Below are 24,076 nucleotides of genomic sequence, written 5' to 3'. Positions count from 1 at the left end.
TTTCAAAGATCTGGGAGATGAAGTAGAAATAAATACTTTTATAAATGCCTTTTTGTAAATTTATAAATAAATTTTTGTAACTTTTTCAACCTATCTCTTGTTTCTAGCTTTGGTATATAGTATCAGAATGCCCAAATTCTTTTGTTTGGTATAATTTTTACATGCCACTTGATAGAAATTATATACTTTGTAAAATGATTACCATTATAAGCTAATTGGCATATTCACAACCTCTATAAGCTAATTGAAATATTTGCCACCTCATATAGTAACTAAATTTTTAAAGAATATTTAAGATTTTTAGCAGAATTCAAGCAGGCTATGTAGTATTTTTAGATATAGTCAAGGTGATATAGTTCAGTCCTAGGATTTATTTATATTGAATAATTGAAACTTCATTTCTACTCACCAACATCTCTTCGTTTTCCTACATCCTGGTATGGACAAACACTAATCTGCTCTTTGTTTGAATGAGTTTGAAAAGATTTCGCTTGGCATAATGTCCTAGGTTCATTCATGTTGCAGTCAATTATAGGAATTCCTTTTGTTAAAGGTTAAGATTTCGTTATATATTAGTTTTGTATGTCATTTGTATATTTTTGCTTTTGTCACTTGGGATTTGGAGATTATATCCAACAATCATTGCCCAGACCCATGTTTAAAAGCTTTCATCCACTTTTTTATAAATATGTTGCAGCTACAGGTCATATATTTAAGCCTTTAGTCCAGTGGTTCTCAACCTTCTTAATGCTGCGACCCTTTATTACAGTTCCTCATGTTGAGGTGACCCCCAACCATAAGATTATGTCTATTGCTGCTTCATAACTATATGTTGTTGGTTTGTTTGTTTTTTTTATTCGTTGCTCTTTTACGCTTCTGAGTCTTTCGTCTTTTGGGGGCCCTGTCACCCAGCTTCCAAATAAATCACATGTGGAGGCTTATTCTTAATTATAAATGCTAGACCTTAGCTTGGCTTGTTTCTAGCCAGCTTTCCTTAAATTATCCCATCTATTTTTTGCTCTGGGCTTTTACCTTTCTCTATTTCTGTATACCTTTTCTTTCCTTCTTACTCTGTGTCTGGCTGTGTAGCTGTGTGGCGGGGTAGTGGGCCCCTGAAGTCCTCCTCCTTCCTCTCATTCCTTCTTTCTTCCTCCCAGATATTTCCTTAGATCTGCTTGCCAGCCCCGCCTATCCTTTCTCCTGCCTTGATATTGACTGTTCAGCTCTTTATTAGACCATCAGGTGTTTTAAACAGGCACAGTATCACAGCTTCACAGAGTTAAACACATGCAACATAAACAAAACTCTTAAAATAATATTCCACAACAACTATAATTTTGCTACTGTTATGAATCTTAGTGTAAATCTTTTTGGAGATAGAAGTTTGCCAAAGGGGTTGCCACCCACAGGTTGAGAACCACTGTAATCCGTTTGAATTGAATTTTGTATATTGTGTGAGATAGGATCTGATTTCATTCTTCTACATCAGTATATCTAGTTTTTTTCAGCACTGTTTGATGAAAAACCCCTTTCCCTTTTGCATGTCATTGATATCTTTGTGGAAAATTGAATGTATGTAAAGAAATGGTAGGACTTGTTTCTGAGCTTTATTCTATTTTATTGGTATGCTTTAAACATGCCAATTATTTATGTTGTTATGATTGCTGTAGGTTGTAGCATATTTTAAAGTCTAGTAGTAGTATGCCTCCCTAATTGTTTTTGCGCAGGGTTTCTATGACTGTTCTGGATCTTTGGTGGTCCCTTGTAAATTTTAGGGTTTTTTTTCTAATTCTGTTTTGTTTTGAACCCACAGCCTAGAAAAGTAATCTACCACTGAGCATTTCCAGTCTTCCCTCACTCTTTTTAAAAATAATATTTAAAATTTATTTTTCAAAGATTTCGTACGTTTATACAATGTTTTGATCATATCCATCCACTACTACTTCCCTCAAACTCTCCCTAGTGCCTCTGATCCCACCACTCTCTCAAATTCATGTCTTCAGTTTTGCTCTCATTATTTAACACCTTCCCCACCCCCCATTCTGAGTCCAGTTAGTGCTGCCCATAGCCCCCTGGGTGTCGGGCCATCCACTGGGGGCAGGAATGTCCTACCAGCAGCTACGTTCCCTCCCTCAGCAACCGGTAACTGGCAATATCTCTTCCACCAAGGGTGGGGCCTTGGTGGCCCCTTCACCATTCATTTTGGGATTTTGACTGGCTTGATTTTGTGTAGGTAGCCACAGGTACTAGGAGCAGATAGGTGTAACAGCCATGTCAAGTCTGCATTTCATAGCTCTTCTCCACCCATCAACACTTAACTTCTGTTCACTCTTCCACGATGTTTCCTGAGCCTTGGATGGATGGCTGCCTCCCCTTTTGAGATAGGGCTATTTCAGGTTAGCCTAAAACTTCATTATCCTGCATTAGCAACCCAAATAATGGAATTACAGAGCAGCGTTGTAACTGGCTGAATTTGTTTCTTTTCTATTTCTGTAAAAAATATTACTAGAAATTTGAGAGAAATTGCCTTAAATATGCAAACTGCTTTTAGTTAACATGATCATTTTAGCAACATGAATTATTTCAAACCATGAAAGTGAGATTTTGTTGTGTATATCTGTGTCATTTTCAATTTTATCAGTTTTTCAGTTTTCCAGTTTTTAGTCTGTAGATATTTTTTCATTTTCATTAATTCATTCTAAAGTATAAATATTTTAAAAAATGTTATTATAAGATTATTTTAATTTCTGAGATAGTTTGTTGCTAGCATATAGAAATACTACTGATTTAAATGATTTTTATATCTTGCAAATTGGTTGTGTTTTTGTGGTGCTGGGAATCAAACAAGGACTTATACTATATAAGTAATAATTATCACACTAGATAACTTAATGTAAATATAATCCATGAAATATTAAATCCATATTCAAAATTTCTTAGATGCTTTATAAAATTATTGTTTATCTACCTATAATTAAGAATCACACATTATACTTGGCCATCATGTCATTTTGGTCTCCTTTAAATTAAAAATTTCTAAGTCTTTTTTAGAGAGGCAGAAAGTGTTCCATGTTGGTATTTGGTATTTTTGAGTCCTAGACAAGTTGTTTTGCAGGTTTTTTCCTAAATTTATGTTTATCTCTTTCCTTATAATTAATTTTGGGTTAAGTAGTTTGGCAAAAACACATCAAGATGTGATGAAATTAGTTTGTTTGACTATTGATGATACAGAATTTTATGATTTAAGGTCAAAATGGTTATTAAAAAACCATAATTTTACTGAATTAGTATGTACATGTTAAATGATATATTGGAGTATAACTTTCTTAACACATAAAATTGAGGGGCTGGAGAGATGGTTCATTGGTTAAGAGCACTGGCTGCTTTTCCAGAGGACCTGTGTTCAATTCTTAGCACCCACATGGCAGCTTACAATATAAAATAATACATATATATATGTGTATATATAATATATATTATATATATGAGAGAAGCTACAATAATCTTTTAGTTTTATACTTTTGTAAGTTCTGTTTCCATGTTATACAAGGGTCACTTAACATCTCAGGATATCCATTTACAACTTTATTTAGGAGCTTTTTCCATTTGAATTTTGATTGATTATCCGAGTTCTTAATGAAAACCGCTCTGAGTATCTTTATGTACTTTATTCACATTAATGAGTTTTTTGGTAATAATACTTTAAACTAGTTAGGTTTTGTTTACTTATTTTCAGTATCTTTAAAAATATTATTAATTCTTTGAGAATTTCATATGATGTCTTTTGGTCATAATCAATCCCCATTCTTTCCAGATCCACTCTCACCTCTCTATCCCCATGTTTTATCCTCTTTTTTAAAAATAACTAATCAATTCCAATTATTTTAAAATCACTGCTTCCACATGTCTGCTATTACAGCTTAAATAGATCCTCAAAAGGACTGCACATTAAAAAACAAGCAACAAACAGAAAGCACAAAAATAGATATGGAAAGACATATTGGAAAGAATCTTCAGATTTTTTGCTCTTGCTTTACTTTTTTGTTTTTGTAGGGATTATGTCTAGAAAAGTACCTCATAGACTATACTGTCTCCATTTACTTTAAGAGATGTGCAATAGTTGGGGCCAGTATAACTGCTCAGTAATTAGAAACAATACAAAATATGCGGACTAAGAAAACCATGGAGGATCTAAAATGTTTTTTAATTTGGCAGGATCTAGTATAACACTAAGTAGAAGAAGCTCATATATACATTATAGAACTCAAGATGGTATATAGCTTGCAGATTTCCAAAGAATGTAATGTTTGGTTTTATTATTTTTTAAAACTTTAGTAATAGATTTAATTTTTCATTAGCATGTATTAATTATATATTATCATGGCATTTTCATATATGTATATAGTGTATTTTGATCATCTTCATCTGCTACCCCTTATCCTCTTTTTTTTTTTTTTTTTTTTTGAGACATATTAGCTTTGTAGCCCAAGGCTGGTCTAGAACCCATGGCTGTCCTTCTGTCTTTGTCTTTCAAGTGCTGGGAATACAGGCATTTAAATAATATACTGCGTCTGGCTTGTGCCTTTAGTTTTAATACCAGTTTATGAAGCATATTTGAATTTCATTAAGTTTATGAATGTAAGTTATAAATATAGCAACTTAATGTGATTAAAATCGTCTTGTTTATGCAACATCATTGATTTAACAAATAAACTGAATAATGCATTTGGGACTAAAGTATGCATTTGTTATTAGGGATATAAAGTCAGTAATCTCGAGGAGTTTACAAACTAATAAGAGAAAAGGAGATATAAACAAATATTTATAGCAAACGCTATAAGAAAACATTACAGAAAATGTAAAAGTAGACATGGAGTTTGGCTAGCTCTTCCACAGGTCTAAATAGCTGACATCATTAGACCTTCTGATTCATGGAAGTATCTGCCTTTGGCAATTGCCCATGCCGTGCATAGACGTCTTAGATTTTTCTTTAACATGGTAGATAAATACAGCTGATGGTTTTAAAACTTCAGTGGTTGATAGCTTTCTGTAAACATTTTTGCCTAATAGTCTAAAAGAGGAATTATGCTTTGTTACTTTTTGGTAATTCATCTTATGATTTCCAGATATTCTCATGTTACAAAATAAAAACATGTACTTGGGAGGCAGAGGAAGGCAGATCTCTATAAGTTTGAGGCCAGCCTGGGCTACAGAATGAGTTCCAGGAAAGGCGCAAAGCTACACAGAGAAACCCTGTCTTGCAAAACCAAAACCAACCAACCAACCAACCAAATAAATAAATAAAATAAAAAATAGAAACATTAAAAAAATTTTAAAAGCCGGGTGGTAGTGGCGCACACCTTTAATCCCAGCACTCGGGAGGCAGAGGTAGGTGGATCTCTGTGAGTTCGAGGCCAGCCTGGGCTACCAAGTGAGTTCCAGGAAAGGCGCAAAGCTACACAGAGAAACCCTGTCTCGGAAAACCAAAAAAAAAAAAAAAAAAATTAAAAATAAGGTAGCTATTCTACTTGACAACTACTTAAATTTAAATTTTGCCAAAATCTGTCTTTGCCAAGGGTAAGTTTTTAGTCAATATAAATGAGATTTATATCTGTGTTTTTGTCCCAGAAAAATCATTGGCTTCTTGCTCTTTGAGTTTGAGGTTTCAATTTAGGTTTGAGTATAGTGAGTTGGAGAAATGGCTCCGCAGCTATGAATGCATATTGCTTTTACAGAGGACCAGAGTTTGATTCCCAGCACCCATGTCAGGCAGCTCACAACCACCTGTAACTCCAACTCTAGGGGATTCTACACCTCTGGCCTCCTTGGGCACCTACACACATGTGGCATATACTCATACAGACACACACTCATACCTATGACTAAAAATGAAATAAATCTTAAAAAGAGAAATGAGTATACCAACAGATAGATTGATCAGTGTTTGAGTAGCAAACAACCTGTGAAGTCCAACATGCATTTGTTAAAGAAAATTATATTTTCTTAGGGCTTGCTTTGGCTCTTACAAAAAATTTCTTAGCCATATTTGTTATTGTTTTAAGTATTTTAATATATTAAACATTTCCATCTTTAAACAAACCTGTAAGATAGCAACTACTATTTTTCCAGTTTTGCACACAAGGACTACTAGCACCCGTGTAACTTCAGATAGCTAAAGCACCTAACCTTCCACCACAGGACAGCGTACCAAGTTATTCTCTCTCTTACTTTTGAGGAAATAGCTTTCCCCCTTATTTCTTTTTGGTTCTCTTTTACACTGTTGAAAAATGTTAAAGGAAGATTTTAGGGACTAGGATGATGCATTGTGATTTTGGTGTATCCTTTCTCGGTACTTTCTACTTTGAATATTATCTTGATTTTCTTCTCCCAGACCACAAAAATAATCTGAAAATTATATATTCTGAATATAAACAGTTGCTCTCAAATGATGTTTCACATCTAGCAAGAACGTCTTTGAATAGTCTTGATTTCTTTTTATGCACAAGATAAGAACTTCCTTTGTATACTAAGTGACCAGAATAGCACTTAACACATAGCAGATAGTGTTTACTGAAGGAGTGAATGAATGAATGAAGGAACCCACTTTTTTCTGTAATGTGTTCTTTTTTTTTTTTTTTTTGGTTTTTTGAGACAGGGTTTCTCTGTGTAGCTTTGCGCCTTTCCTGGAACTCACTTGGTAGGCCAGGCTGGCCTCGAACTCACAGAGATCCGCCTGGCTCTGCCTCCCGAGTGCTGGGATTAAAGGCGTGCGCCACCACCGCCCGGCGTGTTCTTATTTTTTAACCTAATGAGAAAGACTAGTTTGCTCTATGAGAAAATATTATGTGACTAACTGTCCCAGTTAAGACATTATAGTGAATAAAGAGAAGGCTATCAGTATTCACATGTAAACTTTATTAGAGAAATCTGGTCCTTTGGAATTATGGACCCTCCCTTGGGACCAATAATTACTGTCCAAAATGAGATATTATGACTGGCCAGCTCCATCTCAAGTTTTCCTGTAAATGGCCATGGAGGAAGATTTCATTCCTAAAAGAAGTATCTTTAATTGTCTGCATAAATATTAGTTAACATTTAAGCTTCAAAAAGTTCTCTCTTTAAAAAAATTTTTAAAAAAGATTATGTGTGTGTGTGTGTGTGTGTGTGTGTGTGTGTGTGTGTGTGTGTGTGTTTATGTAGGTCAGAGGATAATTTGTGGGAGCCTATGCTCTCCTCTGTGGGTTCCAAGGATCAAACTCAGTCATCAGGCTTGGCAGCAAGTGCCTTCACTGACTGAGCCATTTTGCTAACACCAGTTCTCTCTTAACTCTAGCAATTTTGAGAACAGATGTAAGTTAAAAAGAAAAAGAAATACGGCACATAAATATGGACAGTGTACATTGTAATATTTTTATTAAAAGAAAAGAGCAAAACTTTCCATATCAGTGTCTTAATCCATTTGGTCAAAAGGTTGCAAACCTGGTTGCTTTTTTTCCCCTCCCACAGGCTCCAAAGTCCATTTATAAGTAAATATACCTTGAAGTTATGACAACTCACCTCGTTTAACTGAACTTGAGAGGGTTGTTATAGTTCCTAGTCGACCACACTTATTTCTAATAACCAGGGGTGTGAGAAGAATAGAATTAGCTCTACAGGCATTTAGAAAGTCAGAAGCAGGAACAACATGGGTGCTGATACTCCCTCCTCATGGATCAACGTGCAGTGCTTTTCTGTCTTTCAGTGGACCCAGGTCATATTTGACTGTATGCAGAAAGTACATTCTCCAGTGGAAGAATGGAGCCAGCTAGAACCAGAGCAAAAGGAAATAACTAAATTGTATTGATCTGTGCTTATCCTACATTGTTCCTTCCTGCTGAGAAAATGATTGATTTTTTTTTTTTTTGAGAAAACACCCCTCAGGATCCTTTGTTTGATGTTGTCACTGCTATTTCAAAACAAGAAAACAATTATGCTTAAGCTACGTGGAGAAAATATTTTTCTTGATTTTTTTTCTCTTAAGAATGAGTGGGAGAAAATTATACAAAATGAGTAAATGATGGTATTATTTGGAGACCATTCCATTTTCACATAGGCAACCCTAAGATTAAGCAAGGGAGTCTTAGTGAGGAGGATTTTTTTATTATATTGTTTTGCATATTTACCAAAATTATCTGACAAAGGATTTTTATTCTCAAATTACTATTTTGAGATCTAGATTTTTTTCTAGCTCCAAACATCAAAATCACATACAAATTTAAGACTATTTAAGAATATTCACTAGAACTCTAAAATGAATAGCTCCATAGTTATTTTTATCTTCTTATAAATTCATTTTACTGAAATTAAGATTAAGTTTTCATTTCTCATTACCAGTGACTACCATTCAATTATCTTTTCATATGAATTGTATAATTTTACTCATGCTGTTTCTGTGGCATCAGAATGAACATTCTATCATAAAATTAATTTCTAAAAGTTATCTGTCTTTTTTCTGTGTTACTATTTCTTATTAGCACTGCAGTCAGTCTTTTGGTCTCTTGGCCCTGGCCACCTGCTCGACAGTTCCTCTCTTGCTCTCCCTCCTCCTCTCTCCTCTCCTGGTTGGGTTTAGGCTGCTAGCCATATCTAACTGGGACTCTTCCCTCTGCCTGCTTTCTCCCTTATATCTACAATAAAAATCTCCTCCATACTTAAAAAAAACAACCAACCAACCATAGTCTCTTATTTCTCAATATGTGAAAAATGCAGTTTTTTTTTGTTTTTTTTAAATCAAACATTTTAGGGCTTGGGGGATAGCTCCGTGGGTAAATTGCTTGCTGTAAAAGCAATGGGGCCTGAGTTAGGACCCCCAGCACCCACATAAAAAGACAGGAGTAGTGGCATGTCTATAACTCTGGCTCTGGGATGGTGGAGACAGATAGTAAACCAGAGCTTGCTGGTCAGACAGTCTAGCTGAATTGGTGAAACAGAATGTGGCGAGCAATAGGGTCAGACACCTGACTTTGATCTCTGGCCTCCACAAGTATATACACAAACATACCACACAGATCTGTAAACCATAATCTCTTGCAGATTGTTAGAACTTTGTGTTTGATGAGGTGCTTCTGTTAAATCTACATACCTACCTTTTACTTACCTACTTAGTTACCTTTTATTACATTTAAGAAAATGGTTTTCTAAGAGAGGTTCTTGTAAATTTAAACCTAGACACGGTCAACTTGTTTTTTACATTTGAGATATTACCCTCATGATATTCCAAATGGATTTACTTGGGTAAATGTAGCACGTATGGTTGATATGTGTTTGGTCTATTGTTTGGTCTTTTCAATATTCTTAAATCTAATCCTTCTGCTAATAAGTTCACATTTTATCATAACTAAAAATTAGCTTTTGAGTTGACTCCCTGAAGTTTTTCCATACCTGTACTCTGTTCTCTTACACACTCTTGCCAAATAGTCATTTTTTAAAATTGTGCTATAAAATCTGTGCTTGTTGGAGTTATTTGTACATTGTGCTTTTGCTTGAATAGAAGATAGTGGTCATTTTACTAATTTTGCTGATTGCTTTGAAGCATGTCATATGAAGCAGGTGAATGATTTGCCATGCTTAGAATGGATAAAAATTACCGGGTTTTACCTGAGAACAACTGGTTTGTTGTTTCTCTTTTAGTCAGCAACTAAGTATACGAGTTTTCACATTTCTATGTAAGTATGAAATATGAATGAATTCCAGTATTCACTATGTGTCATAGGTATATACTTTTCATTTTTATGTCCCTAAGTGATTTTTTAGAAGATTTTGATATATGAATTGGAAGATGTCTCTTTTGCCTTCACAAGATAATTATAAGTTGGTTACATTTTTTTCATTGTACCATCTGCATAGAAAATTGCCAATCATTGCATGAACATTTGTCATATCATTGCACTAAAAAAATTGTATTCATGAGGCAGATTTTTCTAACACCCAAAGAAAAGTAGCAGCAGAGTGTGGTTGTCACATCACAGTATTTGGGATGCTCAAGTAGGAGGGTTATGAGTTCAAAGCTTTGTCTGGGCTGTATGCCAGTTTAAGGTAAATCTAGGCTACATTAAAGAAACTCTCTAAGAAAATAATTAAATAAAGCCAAACTAGGCTAGTTTTATTATTTGTTCTCCAAATGTTTTATGTCAGTTTTAGGCCTCTAAAACCCAGTCTCGAAAAACAAAAAAACAAAACAACAACAACAACAAAAAAAACACAGGATTAATGCTTATAATTGGGTATAGATTGGAGATAAAGTAAAAATAAGTTTATGAGCAAGTTTTATATGCTAAGCATATAGACTGTATGTGCAAAATTTGTGCAGCCCTGAATTGACATTCTAGGCAACACTGAACAAGTCCTTTATCTGTCCCAATTTCTTTGTACTATTAAAGGAGGAGATCACATAATCTGAAAGAGTTCTCTTTAGGTAGTTATAAGTGGCTAGATAATGGTTTTATAAAGTTTAACCTTTAAGATTTATTTTAGAATTATGAGTATTTAACTTGTATGTATGTATGTGTGCTGTGTGCATACAGTGCCTGAGGAAGCCAGAAGAGGATGGTGGATTGTCTGGAATTGTAGTTACTGATGGTTCTGAGCCATCCTGTGGGTGGTGAGGGCTAAACCCAGGTCCTCTGCAAGAGCACCCAATGCTCTTAATCTCTGAGCCATCTCTCCAGCTCGTAAAATTTAATTTGTAAGAGAGCGTAGAGCAGTGGTGGCATATACCTTTAATTCCAGCACTTAGGAGGCAGAGGCAGGTGGGTCTCTGTGAGTTCGAGGCCAGCCTGGTCTACAGAGTGAGTTCCAAGACAGGCACCAAAACTACACAAAGAAACCTTGTCTCAGAAAACTGGGGGGTGGTGGGGGGAGAAGAAGAAAGCATACTGAGACTGACAGTGAGTGAATATTTAAATAGTTTAGACTTGAATTGAGCGAAATGTAGCTAGAGTTTTCCTCCCTGGCCCACAGTCAGGACAAATCTCTCTCACCCGCCAGTCCCAAGCCGCTCAAACCCGATCAAGTAAACACAGACACTTATATTGTTTACAAACTGTATGGCCGTGGCAGGCTTCTTGCTAACTGTTCTTACAGCTTAAATTAATCCATTTCTATTAATCTATACTTTGCCACGTGGCTTGTGGCTTACCGGTACTTTACATCTTCCTTGTCCTGATGGCGGCTGGCAGTGTCTCCTCCTCAGCCTTCCACTTCCCAGCTCTATTCTCCTCCTTGTCCCGCCTACACTTCCTGCCTGGCCACTGACCAATCAGTGATTTATTCATTGACCAATCAGCAACACATTTGACATATAGACCATCCCACATCACTTCCCCTTTTCTTTTCTTAAAAAGGAAGGTTTTAACCTTTACACATCTCCAAAGTCAGCTTGGTATATTTGGGAATTTGGGCGTAGTTTCTCTTACTACTTCCTGCTGGAGGGGGGCGCTGTATCTTCTGGGGAAACAAAGAAAATTTTAGGATCATGGAGTAGTCCGTGAGGCTGTATCGTCTGGGCCAGTTGCCTTGAAACGGTTCTGGATGTTGGATCATCTGGGCCATGGTGTCATCGGAGACCTTTCAGGTGGTCTTGGCTGGTCAAACCTGATGTGTCTTAATCTGGAACAAATCCATAGCCTCTTGCTTTCTGTGGAAACAAAAGAGACTCTTTTCCAAAGCAACATATCCTTACATCTAAATTTTGAAGTCAAAGTATCTTTAAAATATACATACTGGTTTAACTCAGCTTCCTTTACAATCAAACATCTCTCTGTAGTTAAGAATCCCAAAGACAACACAATCCAGACTCTCTGTGTAATAGTCATCTCTACGTGGCTTATTTTTTATATTAATTTTACTGTCTCTTTAAAGACTTTATTTTTTAAAACCATGTATTTGTTTCTATACTATATATATCACCTTTTTTTGTCTCTTTCAAGCCTACGTATATTTTACACACATTTTAAACTATTACATCTGAATCTGTCTTATTGTGAATCTATTGTTTTAAGTTGCTGGCTCCGCCCACCTCAGCTTCCCAACATGGCGGCAGTATGCTTACCGCCAGCTCTGGGAGCCATCGTGGGTCTATGCTTTTATCCAAGCAGCGTGTAGCTCAGAAACCTCTTTTTTTGTTTTGTACTAGCAAAGGCTAAATCCACAATGCAGCTTAATGTGCCATTTGCAGAGACTTCATTCCCGCCATACTGTAGGTCGAGCGCGCACGCCAGCAACCCGCCAGTAGCTCAAACCGGCAGCTGCCGCTCATTTGAGAGAGACAATTAGGAACTGTTTTTAGCTCCGTTTTAGAATCTTTTTTCTCAGGTTTTAGGTGGAAACTCTTGCCACCACGTTGGACGCCATTTGTTGCTGGAGTTTTCCTGCCTGGCCCACAGTCAGGACAAATCTCTCTCACCCACCAGTCCCACTCCACGTAGTTAAAAGGAGATTTATTTAATGGCGTAACTTACAAATTAAGGAATAGGTAGGTCGCGGAGTCTGGGGAAGGTGTATCACAGTCCAGCGGTGTTCTCTGGAGCTCTGCTCAGTCCACCTCTCCAGTCCAGGGTCCCGCAACAGAGAGAGCGCCCGCCGATCCCGCTCTCGGGTCCCCAGGCGCCTCCCTTGGCCCCGCCTTGTAGGCGTGACATTGCCGAAGTCTCAATGGGGGTTGGAACTTCCAGATCAAAGCTGGAATGGCTACCCACTACATCTCCCCCTTTTTGTCTAAATAAGAAAGTTCTAACCTAATACAAGACTATATACAAAGGAATGGTTATCAAATATTGTCCAGGAATAATGAGGGATAATGACCTAGATAAAAGCATACTGAGACTGACAGTGAGTGAATATTTAAATAGTTTAGACTTGAATTGAGCGAAAAGTGACTTTCAGGGCATTGTTCTCAGATAAGCAGCAATTTAGAATTAAGAGCAGCATAAATACAGTGAAGTTTTAACTGCTTTCTTACATGTACAATTAATCAATTATTAATGTATTGGGGAAGTGAGAAATTATGACTTTTAAAGTTATTGGCATCATTGCATTGTTCCTTTTGCATCTCTCTGACAAGTGCCTCACATACATGTTGGAGAAGCTAGACTTCGTGATTCATATTTCCTGGCCCTGTTTTACGTGAATGATACCTGTTTTTTATGTTTTTTTAATGTTTTACATTTAAGTCTCTGTCGAGTTTTTTTTTTTTTTTCTTTTCTTTTCCATTTAAATCCTTAAGGGGAAAACTCAATAACTCTTAATTTGGAATTATTTAAATGCACTTCATCTTAGATTTAAAATAAAGAACAATTATTCTTAGGCCAAGACAAAATGGCTAAAAATGATGCACAAATGTTTGTGGGACTAAGGACACCAGGAGGAATGGTTATATTTCCAGTGTTGAGTTTTAGAAATGTGTCATACTTCGTGGAGTTTTGGAATATCAATCTTGTATTTTAAACCCAACTGAAGACCTTCCCAAAAGTGAAATATGAAGACTTTCCTTTATTTGGATTTGATTGTAAAGTGCAGGTTTTGAAGATAGCACAATTAACACCACCATTGCAATATTTAGGAGCATTCTGTTTGAAAATTAGGGAGAGTACTACCATAATACAGAAGTAGTTTGTTACTTTTATAAAAAAGGGAAATAAAAATCCATTTGGCGGGTGACATGATTTTTAAGATTTTAAAAGCTTGTTATTTTTATTCTAACAGTAATATGAAGCATGCCTGCTCTCTTAACCTTCTTTAACTTCAAACCCAAATTCTAAACAGGAAATGTGCCCCCAGGATATGAGAAATGGGAAGCGTAACACTAAAGTGTAAAGTCTGAAGAACAAAGGAAAAGTTCTTCTTTAATAACTTCAGACATCTAGTAATTATGAGTGTGCTAATCGTCAGCCTGTAGCTGATATGTTTAAGTGAAACCTGATCCTAATTAGTCTTAACAATAAGAACTCAGAGTCACATATTGAGGGTGAAAGCTGAAAGATCAGAGAAGCAGAGCAGCCAGCCACCAGAGGCTTCTACCTCTACTAAATCTCAGGCCGAATGGACAAGATTCTGTCTCTGATAATCTTCAGACTGAATGGCATGAGATCCTGTCTCCACCCGCCTTATATTCCTGTCTCTACCTCCCTAGTGCTGGTATTAAAGGTATGTGCCACCACCATCCGGCTCTGTTTCTTTTTTAGACTGGTTCAATCTCTTGTAGCCTAGAGTGGCCTTGAACTCCTGATCTTCCTGCTTCCTCCCAAGTGCTGGGATTAAAGGTATGTGCCATCACTGCCTGGCCACTATGGTTAACTAGTGGCTAGCTCTGCCCTCTGATTTCCAGGCAAGCTTTATTTGTCAAAACACAAACAAAATATCATACAACATTTAAGCATAACAATTCTGATGTGGACTCAATACGGGATTTAAAAAAGATGTGATTTGGGTCTCTAAATAAAAGTTTCTCTTCAGTTGTACTTCACAGTGGTAAAAAATGAAGGTATGGGTCAGAAAAAAACAAACAAGCAAACCCTACTACTTAGATTAAAAAACCAGGAAAGACATTAATTGCAACAAATTCCCCAAGGCTATCAGTGTTTGCTGTCTGTTGTGATATTTTATTAATCTCAATAACGCTTGAGATGATTCAGATTTTGTGATGTGACTTGTGCTGTATTGGAATCTGCCCTATAAAGTAGTAGTAACATGGATTTTTGTTGTTGTTGTTTAGTTTTGTTTTGTTTTGTTTTGTTTTTGGTGTGTGTGTGTGTGTGTGTGTGTGTGTTTAAGTTTTTGAGTCGGGGTTTCTCTGCGTAGCCCTGGCTGTCCTGGAACTCACTCTGTAGACCAAGTTGGCCTTGAACTCACAAAGATTGGTTCGCCTCTTCCTCCTGAGTGCTGGGATTAAACTATGCACCACCACTGCCCAGCTACCATCTGTTTTTAATTGTCTAAAATTAGTCAAGAACCCCAATACATTTGAAAAAATGAGTTAAATTTCGCATCCGAATTCAACTTGGTCTTTTAGATATGACTGCCGAAAGTGATCTGCTTCTACCTGAGTATACAGATCATGCTAGCGAATGTGCCGGCCCTTCATGTAATCAAGTAATTCTTACCTAGCTCATAAGTAGATCTGTTTTCATTTACAAATGAGGGAAATGAGGTGCAGAGAGATAAGTAATTGCTGAAGACTACTTAGCTAGTAATAAATGACAGAGGCAAACCCCAAACTGGATTTTGCCCGATTCCGAAGTCTGTACTTAGCCACTACCACAAGAACAAACTTCTTTCTTGAGTGAGGGGTTATGTAAGATTTAAGTTGTATCTCCATTGAAATTAAAAGACAGTTTATGTAGTTATTGTACAGTAATGCTGCCTTATTATTCTAACATTATTCTTCACAAGTTGAGTTGTGCTATTATAAGAAACCTTTAAACCTAGATTCTGCTTTAGACTGGGCAATTTTATTTTCTTGGGCACGTCTGGCTTGTGTGCCAGTGTGTTTGGCAACATTCCTGGTTATTCCTACTAGGTATCTGCTTCCAACATCTGAATGCAGTAATAGTTAGCTCAATATATATATAGAAGTTACAGATGGAAATTTGTCAACATGTGTATCTACATAATTTAATACACACACACACACACACACACACACACACACACACACACACACACACACACACATCACCTAAAAAGATCTAGAAGCAATGGTACATCATTCACAATAAGCATAACTCAGATCTTGGTTTTTAATACCTTTTTTCAACAAAAATAACCCATGATACCTTGAAGAAATGACAGATTCTAGGCATGAGTTAGAAACACCACAAAAGTAGCCTACAGGTAGTGAAGTACCAAAAAGTAAACCACGCCCTCTGCTCCCACAACAAAATAGTCTACAATTATATGTGTTAGCCAAAAGGATGGAGGAGGTAACTAAAGGATTCCAGTGGCTGAAATTAGAATCTGAGTAACAGAAATAAGCATAGTAGTATCGGATTATAATCTAAATATCCATGCATTCATACTGATGAAAAAGTCAAATATATTAATAAGTAAGAGTGGAATCAGCAAATTTCCCATCTAGAGGAATTTTAGATTCCTTAAGGTGTGGAACCTAACTCTCCACTCATATATGATGCCAATGAAGACTTAAACAGTCTCTCCCATCTTTCTGTAACTTTACAGTGAAGAAATATAGCATGCCGTTGTAGCCAGGTACTGAAAGTACCAACAGTGATGAATCATATTGCTAGTCTATATCTTTGATAGGAAGTGATGACTTTGCTTTAGCAATCTTATTCCCCAAATACATTCTCAGTCTCATCATGAAAAAAAGCATCAGAAAAATCACAGTTGAGGGCATTCTATGTAGTACTTGATGACTCCTAAAAATTTTCAAGATCATCAAAAACAAAGCAGCCCTAAGAAATTGTCAAAAAGCTTAAGTCTAAGATGCTTGCTTAAGCAGGCAGAACAGTTAAATGTGATATCATGAATAGAAAAATGACATATCATAAGTAGGGTCCTGGGACAGAAAAGAGAACTGTAGATAGAAACTCAGATCTGAGTAAAACATGGACTTTAAAAACAACAATATATCGTTATTGTTTCAATTGTCACAGATATTCTGTGTAAATAATATGAGAGGACTGGTGTGCAGCATGAGAATTCTTTGTATTACCTTTACAGTTTTCTTGTAAACCAGAAACTATCTTAAAATAAACTTATTTCAATAAAACAGTCTTAGCCAGGCATAGCTGTTCATATTTGTAATCCCAGAATTTGGGAGATTGAGCATGAGGATCACCATGAGTTCAAGACCAGCTCGAGCTACAGAGTAAGATCCTGTTTTAAGTATAAAAAAAAATCAACAACAACAAACTCCACAATCTCCAAACATCACCAGATATTTCTTGGAGAGTATATTTGCCTTCAGGTGAGTGAATATTTAGGTAATCCCTTAGAGGAGGGGAATTGTGTATTTTGTATATATGTGTCTGTTGTGTGGATCCCCAATAAAAAATAACATTAATGGAAATGTCAAGGGCACATAGTTAAGTACAAACTAATTATTTTATTTTTTTTTATAGTTTCTTTCTGCCTTAAAATTTTGTGTCCTTTCATGTTCTATACTTTTTAAATTGTTACCTAGTAGCTGCCTTAGATTACTTCATCCATGTCTATGGCTTCTCTGACCATTTAAACATTGGCACTACCAATTCAGAGCTTGTAGGATGGTGTTAGTAAGCATGAGGCATCAGAAGAGTGGGCATCTTTCTGTAGTATGTCAAACATAGCAAGTGAAATAATTCAGTTGCAAAATCTGATCTTTGTTGTAGAATATTATTTTAAGGTGTGTTACTTTTGTTTATGTTGCATTTGTTTAAGTCTGTGAAGCTGTGTTACTGTGCCTGTCTAAAATACCTGATGATCTAATAAAGAGCTGAATGGGTACAAGTGAGGCAGGAGAAAGTATAGGTGGGGCTGGCAGGTAGAGAGAATAAATGGGAGGAGAAACCTTGGAGGAGAGGAAGAAAGAGCAAGAGATCAAAGAGTGAGAAAATAAGGAGCCAGCCACCCAGCTACACAGCCAGCCATGGAGTAAGAGTGAGAGTAAGATTATAGAAGTAAGAAAAGGAAAAATAGAGACAAAAGGTAGAAGGGATAATTTAAAGTTAAGAAAAGCTGGCTAGAAACAAGCCAAGCTAAGGCCGGACATTTATAAGTAAGAATAAGCCTCTGTGTGTAATTTATTTGGGATCTGGGTGGCAGGCCCCCCAAAAGAGCAAAAACAAACAACAGATCTTCGCTGATTTTTTTCTTCCTCCTAGTTCCTGCTAGGCTGATGTGTAGGAGTTGTTCTAGATTACCTCTACCATAATGTCCCTTGTCTCTACTCTTGTCCCCTTGTCTTCCTCTTAGTGTATCTTCCATTTTGCTTCAAGTGCTGTATTATAAACAGAAAATTGATACTAATGTCTTTTCTCATTGAACCATTTAGTAACCACTTCCCTCATTGCCTGTAAGAAAAACTTTTCTGTACTGTCACATCTTTTACCACCTCTAAAATTGACCATATCCTCCTCTTTGTTCCTAAATTTATCTGGTGGTTTTCTGTAATAACACCCATAGTTTACCACTTGCATTATTGACCAATAAGCTCCTGGAGTGCAAAGACTGTATCTTTGTGTCCTTAGCGATGATCTATTTGTGTTGACTAAATGAGTGAGTGAAATATATTTGTGGCTATAGTTTTTATTCATTGTATTTAACTTAACTCTTATCCTCTGTTCTTACATTTTTTAAAATATGTTTTTGTAAATTCAGTAATGGTAACCAGATGTTTTGCATTTATACAAGCAATTGCTTTCCTTACAGCATTGCTATTAGCCTCATACTCATTACAAGTTGGGAAAGACAGTGTAATTAAAATTATATCAGAAAGAAGCTACTGTTTTTCTTACATGTCCAGACAGGTACAGTCATTTAAATCCAAAACATGATGACAGTCTGATTGGATAGAAAAGCATTTTAATCAAAGTTAGAAAAACAGTTCTATCTTCATTCTCATTTTATTATTGCCCCATTAATATTGTGATTTAAAGTCGAGGCAATGTATCATTTTTTCTGAGCTCACAGATGTATTGCTGTGAAGTTGGGTCAAATACATTTTCCTGTGATAGATAAAATAGGTATTATATGCTGTATTTCTAAAGGGATTTCAGCTTTAACTAGTTTAACTTAAAAAACTAATTAAGCTAAGTGTTATTTAATGTTTTAGATAAAACATGCTTATTGTGAGACAGTGAATACCTAAAAACTTTATTATAAACAGGAATGTACAGCTCAGGAAGCCGCTAAGTAGTTTCTCTCTTTAGAGTAATGTGTAAGAGCTGTTTCCCCATTACTGTAAGGGTGGGGAGATGGGCAACAGTGCTTTCTGAAATTACTCTCATCCTGTCTGTGCAAACAGAAACAAAAACCTCAGGAATTTTGGCTTTTACAGTGTAATCTTTGAGTTCCTGTTCTAGAGGTGTGTCTCTTGGGGTTTGTATGAGTAGGGGTGTGTGTGTGTGTGTGTGTGTGTGTGTGTGTGTGTGTGTGTGTGCAAATGTAACCTATTAAGATAATTCTTCACTTTGAGGCCTAGACCTAGTTCATAGCTTAAGGTATTATTGAAGGTATTTGCTTCTTTGTTCTGTGAGGGAGGTTTATATTAACCATTCATTGGGTTGTAATTATTGCAAAACAGTCCAAAGTAAAAACAAGCAGATAAGCAAAACCTCCCCCAAAAACCTTAATAAGATTTCCCTTTTATGAAAAAAGATAATTTAAAAATAATTTTAATTATCCTGGGATTATGAGCCCATTGTTATATGTAGCATACTGTTTTCAGACGTCTCTGAGACCACTTCCAAGTGTAGTGATTTGTTGAGATAACTCCCAGACAACTCAGCTTAGTCCCTCTCAGAGCTCTGGTTTTCTGTAGTAAAAGGAAAGGAGCCGGGCGGTGGTGGCGCACGCCTTTAATCCCAGCACTCGGGAGGCAGAGGCCGGTGGATCTCTGTGAGTTCGAGGCCAGCCTGGGCTACCAAGTGAGTTCCAGGAAAGGCGCAAAGCTACACAGAGAAACCCTGTCTCGAAAAACCAAAAAAACAAACAAACAAACAAACAAAAAAAAAAAAGGAAAGGAATATGATGTAAAGTGTGAAGACACCAGGCTATGCTCACTCTGGAATCACACAAGATACCCTCAACTCCTCCAGCATGGAATTGTGGCAGCACATGTGAAATATATACCAGGGAAGTTCATCAGAGACTAAGTGGCTGGAGTTTTTATGGAGGTTGGTTACATACGTATCCTCAACCTCACAGAATTTCAGCCTCCCAGAGGTATAACAAACAGACCACATAGTTTGCACAGTTCAGGTATAGTGAGAATTTTCAAATCAGGGAATGGTGAAAACTGTCCTGAAATCCAAGTTCCCAGAGGTGAGCCAACATCCAACTTGCGAGCAGGTTTTTCAAAGCATAGCCATCTGGATCTTCTGTGCATATGTAGTATAACTTGAATGCTTACAGATGACGTTTGTCTATAATATTGGAACATGTCAATACATCCATGCCTATTTTATGATGAAATATTATAAAACAAACGTAACCATGATCAGCTCAGATTTTTAACATGTATTAATCCTGACTCATCCCTCCTCTCCTCCCAGTACCCCTCCGTTCTTGCCTAGACTGACTGCTCCTCTGTTTCCCTTCAGAAAAGAGCAAGCCTCTCAGGAATATCGACCAGCATAACAAGTTACAATAAGACTAGGCCCAAACCCTCATATCAAGGCTATATAAGGCACCCCAGTAGAAGGAAAAGGTCCCAAAAGCAGGCAAAAGAGTCAGAGACAGCTCCTGCTCCCACTATTAAGAGTCCCACAAGAACACCAAGCTACACCACCATAGCATATTTGCAGAGGACCTAGATCAGACCCATACAGGCTCCATGATTGTTGCTTTAGACTCTGTGAGCCCCTATGAGCCCTGGGTAGTTGATTCAATAGAGTTATTTTTAGCTTACTACAAATTTATCTTCTCTCCCTCCCTCCCTCTCTCTCTCTCTCTCTCTGTAATTTGAAAATAAACTACACATATCACAATACTTTTGTAACTACCAAGAGAAAACCCCTTTAACTACATAAATACAGCATGAAGAAATGTTAAGTTTGGGGCTGGAGAGGTGGTTCAGTGATTGGGAGCACTGACTCTTCTTCCAGAGGACCCAGGTTCTGATCCCAGTACCCACATGGTGGTTCACAGCCATCTTTAACTCCAGTTCCAGGAGATCCAATGCCCTCCTCTGGCCTGAGAGGACACCAGGCACACAAGTGGTACACAGACATACACCTGTACACATTACAATAATTAAATGAATACATTCAAAAAAGAAATGTAAGTTTTTGTTCATGTTCAGATTTTCCCAGTTGTTTAAAAAAATGTCCTTTATACTTTTTCTTTTTTCCCTTCTACCTGCCTTTAAAAGTCCAAGATCCATTGAAGATTCGCTTTTATTTTAGTTGTCTTAACTTCTCTGTCTGTTTGTCTTCCTGCCCCCTCCTTTTGGGGTGTGTGTGTCTTTTTGTGACATTGACTTTTAAAGTCTAGGACAATTTCTTTGTAAAATGTTCTTTTGAAAGCTGCATGTAGAGATTAGAAGGTAGCAAACTTTTAAAAATGGAATTTTTCCTCTGTAGTTTTCACTTAACTATTACAACTCAAAATTTTGAGAAGATAAATGAGTAATAGGGATAATTGAATAATGTAGAAAAATTATTAAAGATAAATATTTTCATAGAATATTCCAGAAGAGGAGGCTTTTAAAGGAGAAAGTATGATTAGATCAAAAAGACTATTACATCTGATAAAAGCTTTGAAAATTTTTTTCTGTTGCCTTTTATTAATAATTCAATATTTAATACATATCCTGCTCTGATGTGTACCATCTAGGATAGGGACTAAAGTAGACAAGTAATTAGGCAGAGGTAGTAAGAACGGTAAGGCATATGGCTGTATATGATAAGGGGAATATGAGGCCCCCAAGGAAGAAAATAACAACAAGATACCTTAGAACTGGGAGGTCAGAAAGACTTCCTCAAAGAAAGGATCTGTGTACAGATAAATGTGAATGTGAAGAATGTGTGAGGCAGCTAGACCAAGTGTTGGGGGAAGAGTGTTCCAGAGAAAGGGAAAGTGAGTTTAAGACCCTGGGAACAGGAGTGAATCTTAACAGGGGAGAAACCTCAGAATTACAGTGGGTGTGGTCTATAGAGAAAGACTGCAGAATATCAGATGAGGCTGAAGAAGAAAGCTGGAGGCCTTAAAAAAGAAGGGATTTCATTGCTTCTAAATTCATCTGGATGCCATTGGGAGATTCTGTTCAAGAGAAGAGGTGTAGTGTAATCAGATTTATACAGTGAGAAAATCACCCTGACTACATTAGAAAATAAGGCTGGTTAGGAAGTCCTGTTAGGATGCCATTTGCTTACTATGGTAAATGAAGGTGATTAGGTTAGTGGGTGTTGAAATGGAGGAAGTTGAGTGAGTTTGAGAAGTGTTTAGGAGATGATAGCAGCAGTCTTTGGTATTTGAGGAAAACATTTACTGTCTGGTTACTCTGGGTATGGTGGTGCATGATTGTAGTCCCACCTTCTCAGGAAGCTGAAGCAGGAGGATTGCTTGAACTAAGGAGTTCCAGATAGCTTCAACAACATACTGAGAGCCTCCCTCTGCCTCAAATAAATTTATTGATAATAAATCATAAAGAAATTCATTTTAAGACAATTTTTAGTATACATACAATTTTACCATTTATTAAAGGCAAAAGCACAAATCCATACTAATGTGATGGGTATAGTTGTTTATTTTTACATAAATTATTAAATCTTGGCCAAATATTTGATACTACAGTACATGGAACATCTTTAGTGATTTTCAGAGGTGACCGATATTAATTTAAAACAAACAATTTCTTTTCCATCCATCATCTTTCCATTTTGTTTAAGTGTCTTCAGAATAGCTTATGACCACTCGTGGTCGTACCAACCCATTCAGTGGCCTGCGCAGTGGGAGCTACAAACCAGCGCTCAGTGGCTGCCTGGGCACTGCACCCTTTGTTAGAGAACAAGCAAAGAAGGCACCTTGCACATCCTCAGACAAGACAGCCATGTCGCTGAGCAGCAGGGGACTAAGGAGGCAGAGGAGTCCATTTGTCCTGAAATTCCTACTTCGTCACAGTCTCTTCAGCAGCATATTGCTCTTCTCAATCTTTTCAGGATCTCTGTAGAACTAGAGCTCAGGCATGACTTCCTATAGATAGTCATGGGAGTGAACTCCCTGGGCCAGTATCTACCACATCAGAACCATTGAGTAACTCCCATGTTGCCTGGGATCACAATGTCCATATAGCACAGAGGAGAATCTGTTATACAGAGCAACGGTAGGCAGGTTGACTAAGATGCCTCTGTGAGGGGGCTGTTGGTAGCACTGGGGTCAGTCATCACCAGAAGATGTGGCTCCCTGAAGGCTGCTTGGATCTGGTTAGTGAAGGTCCCAGGCATGAAGCAGCCAGCAGCTGGAGTGGCTCCAGTGGCCGCAGCAAACTTAAGTATGACTGATGGCCAGTGTTCCTGGAGGAGATGGCGCTGACACCAGCAGGGTTCTCAATGATAACAATGGCTCAAGTACTGGCAGCAGCTTCTCCCAGTGCTTCTTTAGCTTTATGATGTAGAAATTGTGACTTTTCCTTTTGTAGATATAATGTTCCATCTAGAGGTCAAGGCTGGTGACACCTAAATGGGTTCCTGTTACAAGAAATTTGAGGACATCCTCCTTCATTTGTAGGATATTAAGGGCTTCAGACATAGTGTGAGACTTTCCCTTTAAGTTATGGTGACAGTGCCAATGAATGGACCCCTCCCTGGGAAGCACTGAAAAGCTATTTTTATTTTATAATTGCTAACGATGAGAATATTTTGCATAGATATGCAATACAAAGTGGCAGAAGTATGCTGAGTACTAATACAGAAACTGTCCCTGTTCATAATCCTAAACCAAAATTCATTTAATGATTTTTTAAAAAATGAAACTTAAGTCAGTAAGCCAAACAGCAGTTTTAAAAGTCAAATGTTCTAACACAATACAATCCCAATATATCTTAATTTGATATATGCTGAGAAATGATGGTGAAAAATATTAAAAGTCTGTTTTCTGCAATTAAGTCATCATGTTTCTGTAAGATCAGAAAACTTTGTGTCTACAATAAAAACACTACAATTCATAACATACAGTAGTCTCAAATCTGAGCTGAGGTGTTTTAGGAAACATTTGTTGGTGTTGTATGATGTGAGCATTTTATGTGCTCAAAACCAAGGCTGCAGAGAGGGTGTATGATACAACATGTACTAATGCTGCCAGGAACACCTCCAATTCATTACATGTTTGATTTTTAAGTTAGTTTTTGATTGTTGTGAGCTCAGAAACCTTTTGCTTGTTT

At 36.9% G+C, this 24,076-nt stretch overlaps 1 protein-coding gene and 1 pseudogene across 3 annotated transcripts in view; one reads left to right on the top strand and one right to left on the bottom strand.

The window, feature by feature from the left end:
* The window catches only part of Magi3 (membrane associated guanylate kinase, WW and PDZ domain containing 3), a 224,258-nt gene that overhangs the window by 67,587 nt on the left and 132,595 nt on the right, over window positions 1-24,076 (top strand). The gene's annotated exons all lie outside the window — the stretch shown is intronic.
* On the bottom strand, window positions 22,515-23,445 carry LOC128105281 (40S ribosomal protein SA-like; annotated as a pseudogene).

Source organism: Peromyscus californicus, unplaced genomic scaffold (genome assembly GCF_007827085.1).
Source record: "Peromyscus californicus insignis strain IS unplaced genomic scaffold, ASM782708v3 Scaffold_9__1_contigs__length_137607984, whole genome shotgun sequence".
NCBI classification, from domain to species: domain Eukaryota; kingdom Metazoa; phylum Chordata; class Mammalia; order Rodentia; family Cricetidae; genus Peromyscus; species Peromyscus californicus.
The sequence above is the reverse complement of the archived record's forward strand: the minus strand, read 5'-3'. Positions and strand labels throughout refer to the sequence as shown.